This window comes from Harpegnathos saltator, unplaced genomic scaffold, assembly GCF_003227715.2.
Source record: "Harpegnathos saltator strain DR-91 unplaced genomic scaffold, Hsal_v8.6 scaffold91, whole genome shotgun sequence".
Taxonomy (NCBI): domain Eukaryota; kingdom Metazoa; phylum Arthropoda; class Insecta; order Hymenoptera; family Formicidae; genus Harpegnathos; species Harpegnathos saltator.
The window spans coordinates 1011568-1028911 of NW_020230719.1; positions in this window are offsets into that span (position 1 = coordinate 1011568).

The following is a 17344-nucleotide window of genomic DNA, read 5'->3' on the forward strand; positions in this document are numbered from 1 at the left end:
TTTTCAATAGCCTTCTCTTCATTCTTCAGCTCCGACAATTTGACAGAGCAATCCATTGGTGATGTTGTCGTTTTACAACTTTCCATTCCAAACCGACACAACATACGAGATATGTATCCTTGTTGATTAATGCAGATTGTTTTCTTTTCTCGATTACGATTGATTTCCATACCCACATAGCATGACAGCTCATGACATGTAATTTCAAACTTTCTTCTTAGTGAAGAAATAAAAGTTTTTAATAACTTCTTATTTCTGCATGTTATAAGTCCATCATCGACGTACAGACATAGTATCATCCAGTCTTTCGTATTGGCATTTTTTATAAAAATACATGGGTCCAAATCCGATTGTGTCAAACCATGTTCCTCCATAAATTCTTGAAAATAAACATTCCAATTTCTGGATGCCTGTTTAAGACCATAAAGACCTTTCTGTAAACGACAAAAACAATCAGAGCCATCCTCATATCCTTCAGGTTGTTGCATGTAGATATTTTCCTTGAGCAGACCATTGAGAAAGGTTGTTTTTATATCAAATTGTATAATTTCCATGTCATACTTAGCTACTATTGCCAGAACAGTTCTCACGGATTCATAACGAACCATAGGCGAGAAAGTCTCAAAATAGTCTACTCCTCTGGTTTGAGTAAAACCTCGAGCGACTAATCTCGCTTTATAGCGTTCAACTTTATAGCGTCTATCAGGTTTTATTTTTGATTTAAAAACCCATCGACACGAAACTACAGATTGATCCTTTGGCAATTTTTCTAATTTCCATGTTTGATTCGTTGTTAATGACAACATTTCTTCATCCATTGCCTTTTTCCACAGATTAGCGTCTTCTCTTGACATTGCATCTTCGTAAGAAACTGGATCCATTGATGTTTCCATTGCTGCAATGGAAACATCAATGGATCCAGTTATACGCTGTTTTATTTGGTTCGCTTCTTAATTTTCTGTCTGTTGGAGGGGCTGGTTTCTGAAAATTCTTTGAGCCAATTGGTCGTCCTTTCTTCTCCTTTTTTGGTAACGATTCCTCATTTATGTCATTTATTTCCTGTATAAAAACATCATCATCGTTTAAGTTCGTTTCAGTTTTATCTGGACAGGACGTCTCAACGAGTGATTCATCAAAATCCTCCTCTGGCTCCGCAGATGATTCTTCAAGATTCTCCTCTAGATCAACAGATGGCATAGGAAATAGTACTTGACTATTTACATTCTCTGTATCCTTTATCAAAACATCAGAAACTCTTTCCATGACCTTCTTTACAAGATCAAAAACTCGGTAGATTTTATCAGTTAATCGATCGTATCCAACAAATACTGTCTTCCTGGCCTTAGGATCCATTTTTCGCCTCATTGTACCAGGAATATGTACAAAAGCCTTTGCACCGAATACTCGAAAATGAGAAACATTCGGCTTCTTTCCACACCATTCAAAATATGGCGTCGTATTCATAACTCCTCGATTTGGTACTCTATTGCGAATATATGCTGCTGTCCCAATGGCTTCAGTCCAAAGCAGGTGACAATCCGTCCTTGACAAATCTGTGTTGAATAGCAATGATCGAGCAGTATCACATAGCGTCCGGTTTTCTCGTTCTACCATTCCATTACATTGTTTTACATTAGGCGGTGATAACTCGTGAATAATATCCATAGACTTGAGAACTTTTCTTACGCTGTCATTTACGTACTCAGTTCCGTTATCTGTTCTCAAAGAGACTGCTTTCTCTTTGTTTCTTTTTCTGCATCTATGAAGAACTGTTTCAATATGCTTGATACTTCATCTTTCGTCTTCATAAAGAATACTCTGCGATAACCGGATGCTTCATCTTTCATCGTCAGAAAGTATTTGCATCTATTCCATGACATTATCCCAACATGACAGACATCCGAATGAAAACGTTGACCAGGTAGACGATCTCGTTTTCTTCGGGTAGGATGCGGGTTAATCGTTTGTTTTCCAAGATGACATGCATCACAGTCATTTCTTTCTGTGAAAATTACTTTCAGCCCACCTGCAAGATTGTTCTTTGACATTGCTCGTATTACTTTATCACTTACGTGACCAAGCCGTTGGTGCCATAATTTAGTTGATTGAGCTACTTTTACAGAGATCGATGGTGGTTTGACTCGAATAAAAGGAATATATTGATTTCCAATTCTTTTTCCACCTAATACGGTTTGTTGTCCATCCATTAGACGCATGATTCCAACTCCGTGATAAAAGCAATATCCTCTCGTCATTTCCATGAATACAGTTGAGAACAGCGATTCACTACTCATGTCCTCTGAGTAGTATACATTCTCCCAGGTACGTTTTTCCCATTGTTTGCCATTAATTGATTTCTCAATTTTAATATCACCGACATGAGTTGCGCATAAGGTTTTACCATTTGCAATATTTAACATTATCGGTGCGGTAAGCTTACGTAATGATGAAAACCATTCCAGATTTTTTATTAAATGAATGCTCGCTCCTGAATCTACAATAATTCGATTATCATTTCCTGCCTTGAAAACAGATGATGCTGACAGACCGCTTCCATTCTTTTGATTTTTGGAAATTTTCTTTTCTTCAGATACTTCCGCCTTTTCAGATTTTTCCGACTTTTTAGAGATTTTTCCCTTTTTACCACACTTGTGACACTTGCCCTGAAACTTCTTGTCAAATGTTTTCTTTATTTGATTGTTCATTGATTTTGGTCAAGCCTTAAGTACTTCATGTGACATTCCATCCGTACGTTCAACAATACTTCGTTCCGCATTTGTAAGCTTCTCTAGGAAAGATTTCAGTGACACATTCTCTGATAAAAGTGACCAACTAGTGACAAAATTATCAAACTCTTTCGGTAGACATCCAAGAATTTTTGCCATTAAAAGTTTTTCATTGAAACTTCTTCCAAAATCCTCTGACTCTAATGCTTCGATTTTACGAGCAATTACTTTGAGTCCCGCTACAAATGTACCGACTGTGCTATCTGGCTTCCATGAATAAATAAAGAACTCACGCAGCAGTTCTAGCAGAACGTTTAACGTTTTTGGCTCATAAATAGTCTTAATCCTCTTTATAATATCTGCCGACGTTTCGCAGTCACATACTTGGTCGAATGTCGTGTCGTCTAGCGTTGATCGAATGATTGAGCGAGCTTTGCTGTCTTTAACTCTCCAGTCCTCTATCTCTTTTTTTTATTTGTAACAATTCTATCATCGTTTCTTACCTCTTCCGGTTTGATTGTAATGCCACCAGCGATTTCCCATATTCGATGACTTTCAAGAGCGTCTCGAATCTCAATCTTCCAGCGACTATACATTTCCTTTGAAAGTTTCGTTACTCGAATATCTCGGATTAAGCCTTTATCAGCAGCCATGGTTTTATATTATTCAGTCGTTACTAGCGAACTACAATCACTTAGCAACGTGAGCATTAAAAAAAAAACTTTTTGGCTCGCCGTTCTCGTTCTAACCTCAAAAAAAACATGCAACTAGTCGTGTCAAAAGAAACTGAGCATACATAAGTCTCATAATCTGTTGAGGATTAAAATGAATGTAATGACACAGAGATACATCGCACCTTTATGTATATTCAATAAGATTTACAATCCAAGAAAAGAAACGATAGAACAAAACGTTATGACGGGTTTTAGAGAGCGAACATAACATGGCTCAAGAAGAGGTACACACACGACAAAAAAAAAGGGAGGGCTTTAGTAGAATCTGGAACACATAGATGTCGCCATAGAACGTCTTGAATATACATTTCTTAACATTACTAGAGCCCTGTTAATTTTCCTATTGAGCCGTGACGGAATTCGCACGACAGCGCGAAATTGGAACAGGTAGCGTGCGTTGCGATTAGCGTTTCACCTAGTCTTTGGACACGAAAAAGTGCGCTGGGGCACGTCTACCCAGAAAAGTTCGAAACGTCGATACGCCTCGTCACCGGGCGCAGCGGTCAATCGGAATCTCTCTCGGCTGAACTCCAACAGCATCGACGCGTGGATATATAAGCTCGACGAACTCGCCAAAAACACGCACACACGAATAGTCGATGCGAAAGAGAAGACGTCGCAGCAGTCGCAATGGCCGTCGCCGTCGCCGTCCTTACGAACCCATTCTGATATCAAAGGCGAGCGAGATAAAAGCCGTTCCCCGCTCGTTCGCGGAGATTGGCACTCGCGATTGGTACACGCGTGCTTGATTTTCGCTCGTTCTTTGAGCACAGCCGTGCGCCAGCCAGGCCGCCATCGCGCGCGATTCATACCCGGGGCGATCCGAGAGAGGAAATCGTCCGAGTCCCTTGGAAATTTTCGGACAGGAGCGATACGTCGAGCGTGAGATCTCATCGCGACGAGAAAGAGCGGCGACGGCGGCGACGAAGAGCGAAGGGGAGGACAAGCGCGTCGGACAAGAGCGACGAAAACCTCGGGCATTTTCCGTTCGAAGTCCCGGGGCGGCTGTCGTATATAATTCACGAAAATACTTGGCGTACCGGCGCTACGCCGCCGATAAAATTGTTTTGTCTCCACAGGAAACGCGCTCGGCCGAAGGCTGGACGTATCGAAAAGACTGAAGAGAGAGAGAGAGAGAGAGAGAGAGAGAGAGAGAGAGAGAGAGAGAGAGAGAGAGAGAGAGAGAGGGGGGAGAGGGAGAGGGAGAGAGAGAGAGAGAGAGAGAGAGAGAGAGAGAGAGAGAGAGAGAGAGAGAGAGAGAGAGAGAGAGAGAGAGAGAGAGCGAGGCGGGACTGGGTAGGAAGAAAGGAGGGAGGAAGGGAGGAAGAGTGGTCTCGACCACACATTCACGGATCGGGTTCGCGGCTACGTCCGATCCATTATCCGATGGTACTCCGCATCCGCGGTCCCGATGATCGATCCTTACTATCGTATCTCGGTAAGCAAACAAGGCTCTCTCTCTCCTATCTCGGCCGCGCGGCCCGGGACGAAACGGCGCGAGTTACGCGAAATAATGAAATAAAGCCGATAGGTCGCTTTAATCCGACCGGTTCCGTTTACGCAGCTCAGCAAATATTCGACGGCGGCCGCTTGTTCGACTACGCTTCATAAGGACAAACCGATCCGATGATATCGCGAGATATTCGCGTCCCTCGGATTACTTTCGGCCGATGTATCGATAGGAAGATGTACGCTCGCGTAATTTGCCTCCCGTAATTGACACGAATTGACGTTTCCGTCGCCCCGTATAACGCGATAATAGCTCGTCGTGAAATTACAACAGTCGCTTTATCGAGGATTGTGGTTATCGAGGCAGCGGCGATATAGATATCGTTATAAAACTTGCATCACCGCGATAAGATGACTGCCGGTGAAAATACTTGACGTAGGGTCGGTGTTTAATAAATATTTGCGCGGGTGTATTGTATGTCGAGAGATTTCTCAGCGTTTCATCTCGAGAAAAGAGGGTGAGAGAGAGGGACGGGGAGAGGAGGAGCTCCTGCTCCTCTATGCTTTTCCGAGCTTTTAAGTAAGATACTTCGAGAAATATTGGTTTTCCGTGAAAATTAAACAACCATCACCCACACGCATATATATGACGTACTCGGGCGCGTTCTCACCGGGAACATTGTACCTGTGTACGTTTCCGTATATACGGCTATGTACGCGGCTATATAGTCTGAACGGTTAGAACTATTATCGAAGAGCAGGTTTGGACAAGGGGCGTGCGGTCACGTGGACCAGATAGCGGTTCACGAATCATTGAACATGGAACCACTGAGCGAGAAACGCTGATGCATAATCTATGATATTACTCGAACTCACATGTGTCGATTGCCAAAGGGCGGCGATGGCCGCCGCCTCCGAGGAAGAAGCTGAACGAAAATGCGCCCGCAGTGATCGAATCTCTTAATGCAAACATTCCGACGGAATCGGCGAAATATGTAATTCGATTTATACACGTCAGCCGACTCGCTTCTCGAATTCACGGTTATACATTTTCATCGCGTTCCTCCAGCGATTCTCCAACGCGTATCGTCCGTATCAAGTCGTGTATCTTGCGAGTTATTAACGAGGCAGCCCAATAAACGGGTACAATAGTGTATTTCTTTAGACGAGCGAACAGCTCGATTTGATATTCTGTGAAAAAGAATAGTTAATCTTGCGTAAACCATAATCACTTTCGCTATCCATCATATCTTTTATTGTTGTAGTAGAAAAATGATGATATACATCGAGAAAAGTACAGGGTAAAGTGGGAACTAAGCCTCAGGGTTATGTAGATTTGGTTGCAACTATAATAAATACAATCGAGTGAAATGGAATAGAAATTTAGAAAAAATTTAGCAAAAATTTACTTTTGTTAAATTATGAAACATGGTTGTGTGTTTGACATAGATATACTCCTTCGTCAATCGTCAAAAGTTGATTTAAAAATTAATCTGACTGCGTAATATTTACTTGCATTATGCAATAATTATAATTTAAAAACGTTACCCAGATAGATACCCTAATAGAGATTTTCATGATCTCCATAACGTGAAATAAAAAATGGCAACTTTATAATGATTTTAGTAATGTTTTTATGAGCGCCTAGTAATGTTTTAATATATAGCACTAAATTAATCATTAAATTTTTATCGTACAACAGTGTAAATTTTTTTATTATATTGATGCAGCAGCAAATTTACTAATAAGTTATATTAAAATTTTTACATTATATTTTACATCACATATTATTTCACTGGATTGACATAATTATTTTTATATTTCTTTTATTATTGTATTTTATTATTCTATGTAATAAATATAAATGTCATTTATATAAGCTACATATAAAAGATACAAATATTATTCAACGATTAGTAATGTTGCTATCAAATATACGTACGCTTATGTATGTGTGTTTAGATAATCTGGATAAATACTATGACTATAAATTATATTTGATGCTTTGGTTCTTTGAAACTTGGAAGCTCCAAATGAAGCTTCGAGATATTATATATCCAAATAACGAAATTTCAAAGTGTGAATGTTCGAACATTCGAATATATATAAATGTTTCAATATACATATTCAGAACTTTGAGAACTTGAGAATACTGAATAAATATAAAATTGATTCTATCAAAAATCTTAATACCTCGAATTTTATTTGAAAATTCGAAGGTTTGAAGCTTGAGAGTCAAGCTTTTCAAATTTTCAAACTTGCACAGTAGCTTCGAGGCTTTAAATATATCAATAATTATAATAGTACTACAAATGGTAACTATACAAATTAAATACAAGACAATATAAATACCATAGCTGAGGAGAAATTAAATAAATCAGACAATAAATACGGCTAATAATACGTTGGATTGCTTCACTAACAATATTGTAGAACTTGCTATAAGAATGAGACTTTTCTAGCTATAATCATTTCACTACGCAATTATAGTCGCAAGTATCAGATATTTTTCCTCGGTGTATTTCTTAAATTCATTACTTATTGTTTGCTGGGAAAGATGGGAAAGGACAAAGAAAGAGGAGGAAAAGAATAGTGTTGAGACGTGTTGTCTTTGTTAAATTTGTGTAATTGCATATGACGCGCGGTTCTTGTCGCAAACTTTTCGCGGAATCGCAATGCACTTCACCTCGCGCTGTTCATCGAAACCTCACTGCGCATCGAGCAACGCGATTGCATTTTTGCGCGCGGCAAAGCGCGATGTTTACGATGATCATTTTATTTTCGTGGGAATCGGGTCGCATGATCCTTCATCATAAGTCGGAAAGTTTTAATTACTGTACAGATAATGATGACAAACGATGTGCACGATACGTGTTCGATATCAGTATCACGCCACTAGGTGGGAACATGCCCGCCAGTCGGCCATTCGCAGTGACCCGATCAAGACAAGACGTGTTGATGTTGATTGATGCCGGCTGGTTTTCAATATTTTGTAAAATTAATGTCTCGATCGACATCGAGCTTTTTTCACTGCTGGATAAAAGTTTTTGCCCCTTTCATTTTTTTTTCTTTGCGTATATTACACGAATTGATAACAAATATAAAGCAACTATTACTTACTGATTTGATCTGTTTGTTCTAATTAATATCTGACTAATTTTTGATCAAGAAATAAATACTATCTGCTAACGAACTAATAATATACGTTGATGTTGATTGATGCTGCCTGGTTTTCAATATTTTCTAAAATTAATGTCTCGATCGACATCGAGCTTTTTTCGCTGCTGGATAAAAGTTTTCTGCCCTTATCATTTTTTTTCTTTGCATATACTACATGAATTGATAACAAATATATAACAGAAATTACTTACTGATTTTACCTGTTTGTTCTGATTAATGCGTGACTAATTTTTTATCAAGAAATAAAAGCTAGCTAACAAACTAATAATGTGTCTGGTCAGTTTTACGATTGCCTCACTAATATTACTGTGGTACTCACTATAAGAGTGATTTTTTACCTGCATTATTTTATTATGCAATTATAGTTACAAGTATCAAATTCTTTTCCTCGGTGTATTTCTTGACTTCGTTACTTATTATCTGTTAAAAAAGGAGAAATCCAAGAGGGAAAGAAGAGAAAGAAAGAAAGAGAGAGATATGTATCGTCTTCTTTAATTTGTGTAATATATTGTGCACAAAGAAATAAAATAACTGGATATTGTGAGTTGACTGGGAGCATAATTTAAATCCACCAATTATTAGCCGATTCAATTAGCTGGCTTGCTTTTGGCTAATGTTGATCCGGAAGATGCATTTTTAACAACGCCGTTTGTTAAGATTTGTTAATTACCTGTGTACTAGTAAAAAATTAACCAGTTTTCTCTCTCATCTCAACATGATTTTCTTACTTAGCTGTTTAACGGTTACTGCCTAATAAAGCCCAAGTAGTAAAAACTAGCAAAGTGTCTCCAAGACATGTGACTCTACCCGAGAATGTCTCTCCTCGGCGAAGAGAGAACCGAGCTAACGGGAAATGGCGGAACGTTTAAGATTTGATTCGCTACTTCACGTATTATCCGATTATAATTTACGGTTAATACATGCCCGTTATGCAGCGCATAATCGAGAGATAACGAGGCTCCAATTCGCCGCTTGTGAGCGTGCCGACGGCGAGGCGGAAAAAAGAAATAACAAGTTAATCCGATAGAACGCGAGAAACTGCGCACGGTCGTGATTCAGGTCCGACGGGAATTGTGGAGCAGCACAAGCATACGCGCACGTGTAAATGGGCTAGCGGGCTGAGGGGAGAAGGGTAGCTTCTTTTCACGGTGTTCGTGATCGCCCGTACTCGCGGGCAGTGATTAGGAGCGATGCGTGAAACGTTCGTAACGTTAATGAAAGAAGAGATCGCCGGTACGTGACGTGCCATTTCCACTCGCGGTCAGATCAAGCGGAGAATTTTATCCTCTGTAGCGATTGTTCTCGCCCCGATCCGACGTGACGGCGTTTATTGGATCGATACGCAGCTCCTCTCTCTCTCTCTCTCTCTCTTTCTCTCTCTCCCCCTCCCCCTCACTCCCTATCTCGCTCTTCTTCCCGGTGCTAATAAAAAGCATGACCGATATTATCCACTGTATGGCGGTCTGCGCGTTCGTGCTGGCACCTCTTGATGGTATAAAAAATGGCATCCGTGGCCAGCAACGCGCGGCTACGTGACGTGAGTAATTACCAGCAGCCGCGCACGAACACATACACACACACACACACACACACGCAAAGCGCCCGGGATGCAACGGGTGGTGCAGCGGGCGGGCGGGAGCGTGAACGCGTCCGCATATTGGTAATACGTTTCGAAGACGATCGTTAACCACCCACCCCCGGAGGCGCAGCCGGTGAGCAAAAATGCGACTGACGTCGTGCGTAATAACTGTATCCGGCAGTAATTTGAACAGCAAGACGCAAAGCGCATGCCGTCTCAGGCAAACGTGAACTTTGTTTCGCATTTTCGCATGTGTGTATATAAGGCGGATTTTGTCTCCGGAGACTATTACTATTAATTGTTGAAAACTTGGGCGAAATAAGATCCTACAATGTGCAAAAGGCGAATTGTCCTTTATTTAAGTGTACTTTTACACGATTTTGTTATATACAGGGTATACAAAAAATACCGGCGAAATATCTCGAGAACTAAGCATTTTAGAAAAAAATGTTTCGGACAAAAGCTGTGTGGTTTCAATGGGAACATAAGACAGCGATACCATTTTGTTTTGTTAATTTAATGGTTTTGAAATTTGCAAGGATCGAGAAGTTAACAAAAGTTAGAACACTATTGTAACAATATATTCTTGAGATCAAATAGAATAAAAAAATCCAATACTATCTTTTCTTCTGACAAATAGCGAGATATCGTAAGTTAAATATTGAAAAAGTTTTCCAAGTTTTCCTTAAATATCTCAAAAAATATTAGGCAAATAAAAAAATGTTTCAAACAAAAATTATTCAAATTAATTAGGTAGAAAAAGATAATATAATACAAAATTTGGATTTCCACTTAAGAAAAATAATGATCGGTGCATATCTCGAAAGTGGCGTGATATGTAAACAAAATGATATAGTTTTTTTATGCCCCCTTTGAAACCATATAACTTTTATCTAAAATATTTTTTTCTAAAATGTTTAATTTTCGAGATATTTCGCCGTCCCGCTACTTTTTATACATATATGTATGAATAATAATATAATAAATTATATGATGTATTCTCTCGTTTCGATATCGAAATATTTTTCCACATTATTACAAACTATTGTCAATTTTCTTTGGTAAAAATGTCGAAATCAAAATTGTTTTTTATTTAGAAATCTGAGAGACTTGGTAAATCAAACTTCTGTTACACAAGGAGCTCACAATAAGATTATTCTTCGCTTAAATTGTCCATTTCTTTCTGTAAAACGATCTTTACATTATTGAAATTTTAACATAAAATATGTAATAATGTGGGAAATATTTACGAAATTGCATGTTACAAAGTTTCAGGCACTGCGCGTCGAATGATTAATTCTCATGCAGAGGAGATCAACTCCAACTTGACGTGAGAATTTACAGAAGAAAGAAAAAAGCCGCAACATATTTATCTGTCCACAATGAAAGCATTAATTGATACTTTTTTCAGCAATGAAACAGCCATTATTACCGAAGAATATCCATTTTTGCATACATCCACGCTCTCATTTCTCGAAACATTTATACGGAATCCTTTGAAAGCAGCTTGCGCAATAAGAGAGTACAGATATCCTACGTAACATGCCAAGTAACCGAGTACGCTCGCTGCGAGAAAATATTTACAATTTGCGACTTGATTACAATTTGCACACGGCAAACATTCCGAATGAAATACAGAGAACGTACGTACACACTCCGCGATGGATGTTCGTATGTGTGTATGTGTGTATGTGTGTGTATGTACGGTCGTCGATAACACGCGGTGTATCACGATCATCTTACGCGCGTGAGTTCTGACTCACTCGCCGGTTAATTTTAGGTTGCCAGTCAAACACAATAGCGAGAGCATTGTAACATTCGTGATCCTGTGTGATAAAATCTTATCTATTCCGTGTAGCTCACGTTTGTCGTCCCCCTCGGAGAGATTCCATGAAACATGTTTCCCCTGTGGAAATTTTGGATTAATAGTATTAAGCAACGATTGATAAAGTTACAGTCGTTAGATAAATCGATGGAAGGCTTAAACGTATATCGTATCGCATCGACAAATTACACGTTTGTTATATGGATTTTTTGTGCACAATGCGACGAAAAGATCATTATTTATCGATTTCTTCATTAGACGGCAATTTCTAACGAGAGGCATGTGTGTGCGCGTACGTGTTCGGACATTTGCTAAATTCTTTTTGCAAACAATTCGACTATATCTCAAAGTATTTAAATTATAGAGATACAATGTGTACCTTCTTTGAAGCAAGATCATGTGTGTATTCCAATAATCACGGGGTGCAAAGAGAGGGGAATTTACAATCGGAAATTAACAAAATTAATGTTTACCTGTAGCACGCAAATTCGGATTATCCGCTCTCCGAATGAGGATTACTTCGTTAACAAACTCCACCCAGTCAAATATAAAGCCATCGTTGTAATTTTATGGCGCGTCGCATTATTGACAAACGTCTGCTTCCCGATTACTGATTGCACGTTATTTGGCGCGCGCTTTAAGGAGCCACATATATTCTGAAGTCTCAAAAAAATCGATTTTCCAATTTTTACATTTTTTGAATCTTTGACGTTTCTAGAATATTTCCTTAAAATTTCAGTTAAAGATATATTGGAATGACAGAGATATAGCCGCTTTTGCGCGTTCGTACACTTTCCTGCGGCAGCCAACGCGTTGAAACACGCTCATTTATTCCGTCGCTCATTTATTTTATAGAACGAGGCATTCCTTTAGTGATAGGCCAAGTGTCGGAGTATTCAAATAAAGCGATAATTCACTTCATATCCTGTTTTAATTTTCGGGCATGAGAAGATTACGATTACAATATCTTTGCATGATTTACAATCAATCACTATGTCAGAGACGTTAACATTTCTGAACTTAAATTCTACAGTATTCCACATTGTTCCGCATTTTACATATTGCGAAATTGAGATAAAAACAGTCGGAAAATTAGGAATTCTGTATTCTATATTTTTATCTTCAACATCGTGATACGATTTTAACCGTTTTGCGTATGAGCTCGTACTCTCACTTTCTAATTGTGCTATATATCTGTTTTTAACACATTTTCTTTAGCTTTCCTATTGATATTCACCGAATATTGTTTCCTTGAACATTTTACATGTCGCGCAAAATGGAAAGAAGTAATCGCTTGAAATTAGAACACAATATTTTTGTAGTAATAAAATTGTGTTTTTTAGTAGTAGTAAATACTCCGACACTTGACTTATCACTAAAAGAACGTCTCGTTCCGCGATAAAATAAATGAGTGTGTTGCAACGTGCAATGCGCTAACTGTCGCAGAAAAATGTACGAACGCGGAAAAACGGCTGTATCTCTGTCATTTCAATATATTTTTAACTGAAACTTTAGGGAAATATTCTAGAAACATCAAAGATTCAAAAAATGTAAAAATTGAGAAATAAATTTTTTGAGCCCCCAGAATGTACGTAGTCCTTTAAAACTTTAAACACGTTTTTCTTGAAACAATATTTCCGATACCAAGGATTTCTCAAAAACTACTAAACTGACCTTGAGATTTAACATATTTATTCAGCATATTAAAACGTAGATAGCGTCGTAAGGATTTCTCCGTTTATGCTTTTGTTCTATGATTCTAATATTAATATTATAAAAAGTATGCCTTAAAATTCAAACATGTGCCATTTTGTTGAGAAGCAAAATTTTTGAAAACAATTATGATGCTACCTGCGTTTTTTAATGTGCTTTAAGAAAATATATGCATCCTTTTTTTGCATTCCAATACGTTTTATAACTGTTTTTCTGGTACCGATTTCCAGATCGGCGCTTAACGCCTACAATTTTTACTCTTATATTGTAGCTGTTTTGAAAGATTATACAGCATAAAAATTTTTAAATCTAAAATGTTGATATTTTTTAATAAAAAACAGCAAGATAAAGAACTTCACATTTGCGAGAAAAAAATTGTAAAAAATAGTTTTTTTTTAGGGCCAGAGTGTGTGTAGCCCTTTAACAAATTCTTTGCCTCGTATGTTACGTGCGTTACAAGGTGAGTGAGATTAGATCTCACGCGACGCCAAGACTCCGAGACGGATTAACTATTACTCCCGGTTTATCGGCAGAGAGAAGAATCCATCCTTAAATTACGTCAACGTTATAAAGATCAACGATCTTCCGCCGAATCCCAAACACTTTCCGGCGAGTCTAACGCCGTGAATACCAATTTCAAGTTCGACATTAGGAACTGAATTTTAAGAAGGATTCGGTTCTCTCCCTCTCTCTCTCTCTCTCTCTCTCTCTATCTCTATCTCTATCTCTATCTCTATCTCTATCTCTATCTCTATCTCTATCTCTATCTATCTCTCTCTCTCTCTCTCTCTCTCTCTCTCTCTCTCTCTCGCTCTCTCTTTCTCTTTTACATTCGGATAGCTCTCGGAAATGGCCGGTAGACGAGGGAGGAGCAGACCGGAAGCGCTTTTCGGCGCCGACCAAAGCGGCTATTAGGAAGCAAACGTCGTTGTCCACGTAGGAAAACATTTGTACGTTGCGCTACTCGATGGGGGATAAGAGATGCTTGTCGATTTCGTATGATCGATTTGTCCGACTACGCCCGCATCCTGGCCGCGTTTGCATTTGTAAACGTCTACTACCGCCGCAGCTACCGCTACCGTCCCGTCGCGCGCGAGCTACTCACTTAGTTAATTCTTACGGTCTCACGTACCATAAGCTGACGCGGCTGAAAATGATGAGTCCGAGATCTGAGATTACACACGTACCGAGGAACACGTTTCAAGTTATAGCACGGAATATGAAACTCTCCCCCTCTCTCCTTCTCTCTCTCTCTCTCTCTCTCTCTCTCTCTCTCTCTCTTTTTCCCTTCCCTCTCCCTGCCACTTGCCTCCGCACTCGTGGAATATATGAAAAAGGAATTAACTTGCGCGTAATATTACGCAAAATCAGGAAAGTAGCGAAAAGCGGCTCGACTAATCGTTATCGGTCCAAGTGAGCACTCGATTGTGCACTTGTTAACGCGATGATACGCCAAGATTAAACTGCCCTCCTAAGCGATGCTTGCCGAAGAGTATAATCGTGTCAGCTTAAGCTACGTGCGGGATAGCCAGACGCAAAAAATCTCGATACCCCGTCCGATCGGTCCGGGGAGTGGCAACTGGCCGTGATATCTATTTCACTTGTATCTGAGTAGAGTATAATATAATTTGCGATACGTGTGTGAAGTGGGACGTACCTGGTAAAACCTTGAAAATATTCCGCTGTTCGGCACAAGTCGCACACGACATAGCCAGTACATTGTTTTGCCAGGTGGCTCGTCGCTTAATGCAATTAAGTGGGTACGTGACAAAAAGCGCGAGTAACGCGCCGATACTGCTTAATTAGTCAGCTGCATGCTTATCTATTTTATCGGACCCCCAACGTGGTCAACAAGGCAAGCGAGGGCTGTATGACGCAGCTACCGGGAAGATGAAGATATCAAACAGATACCACATGAAGGAGAAACGACGTTCATGAGAATTACGGTGTGTACAGATAAAATGCAGAAAAAACGTGAAATCGCGCCTTATCGATGAATAAAGTAACAGGGATATCTCGATATGCCGATACAAGTATTAATTTCAGTTAAGCCAGTTTGCATTTAAATGTTTCATCGATCAAAATGGATTCTTTGATCTTTCCTTTAATTATACGGAATAGTGCGGATCATAAATACTCAAAGGCAAGTTTCATTTATCATTATGAAAAATTAATCGTTCTCTTCTCATCACATCGAAGAAGAACTCGATATTCGTCGGCAAAATTCAGATATTTTGTGCGTGTATATGTGTATGCAAAACTGATATAATAATATATCATTTTTATAGAATCATTGAATTATTATCAAATATATTTTAAGGATAGGTTGTATTATTCATAAAATTGTCACAAATATATATGTATATGTGTACTTCGTTTATATCTGCCACATATTTCTTGTGATGCTGATATTTTCCTCAACAATATGCATTTTTACTCATTTATAACATCACCATTAGAAAATCCATTGAAAATATCACGATAATATTTGCAAACTCATAGAAAGAATAGCTTTCTATAATATCGAATGTTATCTTTGGACTTTCTTAGAATTTTATTGTTCACTAGTATAACAAATGTAATGATGAACAAGTATAATGATTTAAATGAAATTATTTAAATGATAACATAAAATTATATTACATAATAATGATTATAGTATAACAAATAATGAATATAGTAGATAATGTTTTCATTACCATCAAATGACCCGAAAAATTAATTTATATAGTAGATTATATAATTTTCATCCAAGAAAACAAATAAAAGCTTTTGTAAACAATTTGTTCGGAAAGAATTAGAAGAAGCGACAAAATCCTTCGAAAGCGACTATAGAAATTTTCCGAAGTTACATTTGTTTAGCTTTTAATACATAATACATATACAATATGTATATAGAAATATAGTCTTCATCACATCATGACTACATTTTTTAAATATTTATTTTAACATTCAAATATGTAAAAGTTTTTGTAACATCTTATAACATTAACGTCTAACTCATTCCTTATCATTAAATAAACATGGAAGACATTAAATATGTTGTAATCTTGACGTAAACAATTTACTCACTTTGTACATATACATGTGTGTATATATGAATTTAATAAAAATAAAACCGATATAATCTTAATTTGATTCATATCTGATCATTAAGTCTATTAATTTTTAATATGCACATACAGGAAAATGTTTAGTTGAATGAAACAATTTTCTCTATGTGTACATTAAAAATTAATAGTGAAATATAAGTAGAAATATGAACAGAAATATGAATCGAAATTTTGATTGGAGTTATCAGAATTTAATCTAAATTGTCAAGACTTTTAATTAAATTAAATAAAATTCTGGTAATTTCAACCAGGATTTCTGAACTGTGCTTTATTAGAAGACAGGTTTATCCCAGCATTTTTTTTTCATGCAGAGGTTGAGATTCGAGATATCTGATTATAACGGTTGCAAAGTTGACAAGTTGTGAAAATATTGTAAATCTCTTATACATCTGATAAATCGAATGTTTGAGCTACTTTATATCGCCCGATATATTCCATCTCATCTTGAGAAGATGCGACGGATGAGAAGATACTTAGTTTCCAATCCCGTTTCAATACTTTTTATGTGCAATAATTTTGCACGAAGATCTATATTAATTATGTTAAACGGACATTTCGATATACCTTATGTAATGGATGATAAAATAATAGGACAAAAGAAATGACGCGTTTCATGTGTAAATACAATAATTAGTTCGCCACATTGTCATTGCCGCAAAGAATAAGATAAAGATGTGTGTGTATACAGAGAAGAAGCGCAAAACAAATAATTAACCCTTTAACTGCTACGGTCGAAATAACTTGAGTGTGGAAGAAAATGGCGGTCTTGCTACGATCGAGTTTACTGGATCTTGGACTTTCAATGTGTATGGTATTGCGTGTGGTATTTTTTTAAATTTAAAAATGTGAATTTGTGAAAATCTGGATCATCAGCATATTATAAAATATTTTATAATTGTAAAAATAACTCAGCAAAGAGGATCATACTGGTCATTTAATATCTCAGCAGTTAAAGGGTTAAAGACGAAGATAAATAATGTTATGTAAGTTGTTATCGTCAAGTGACAGAAATCTTTGAGCTAATA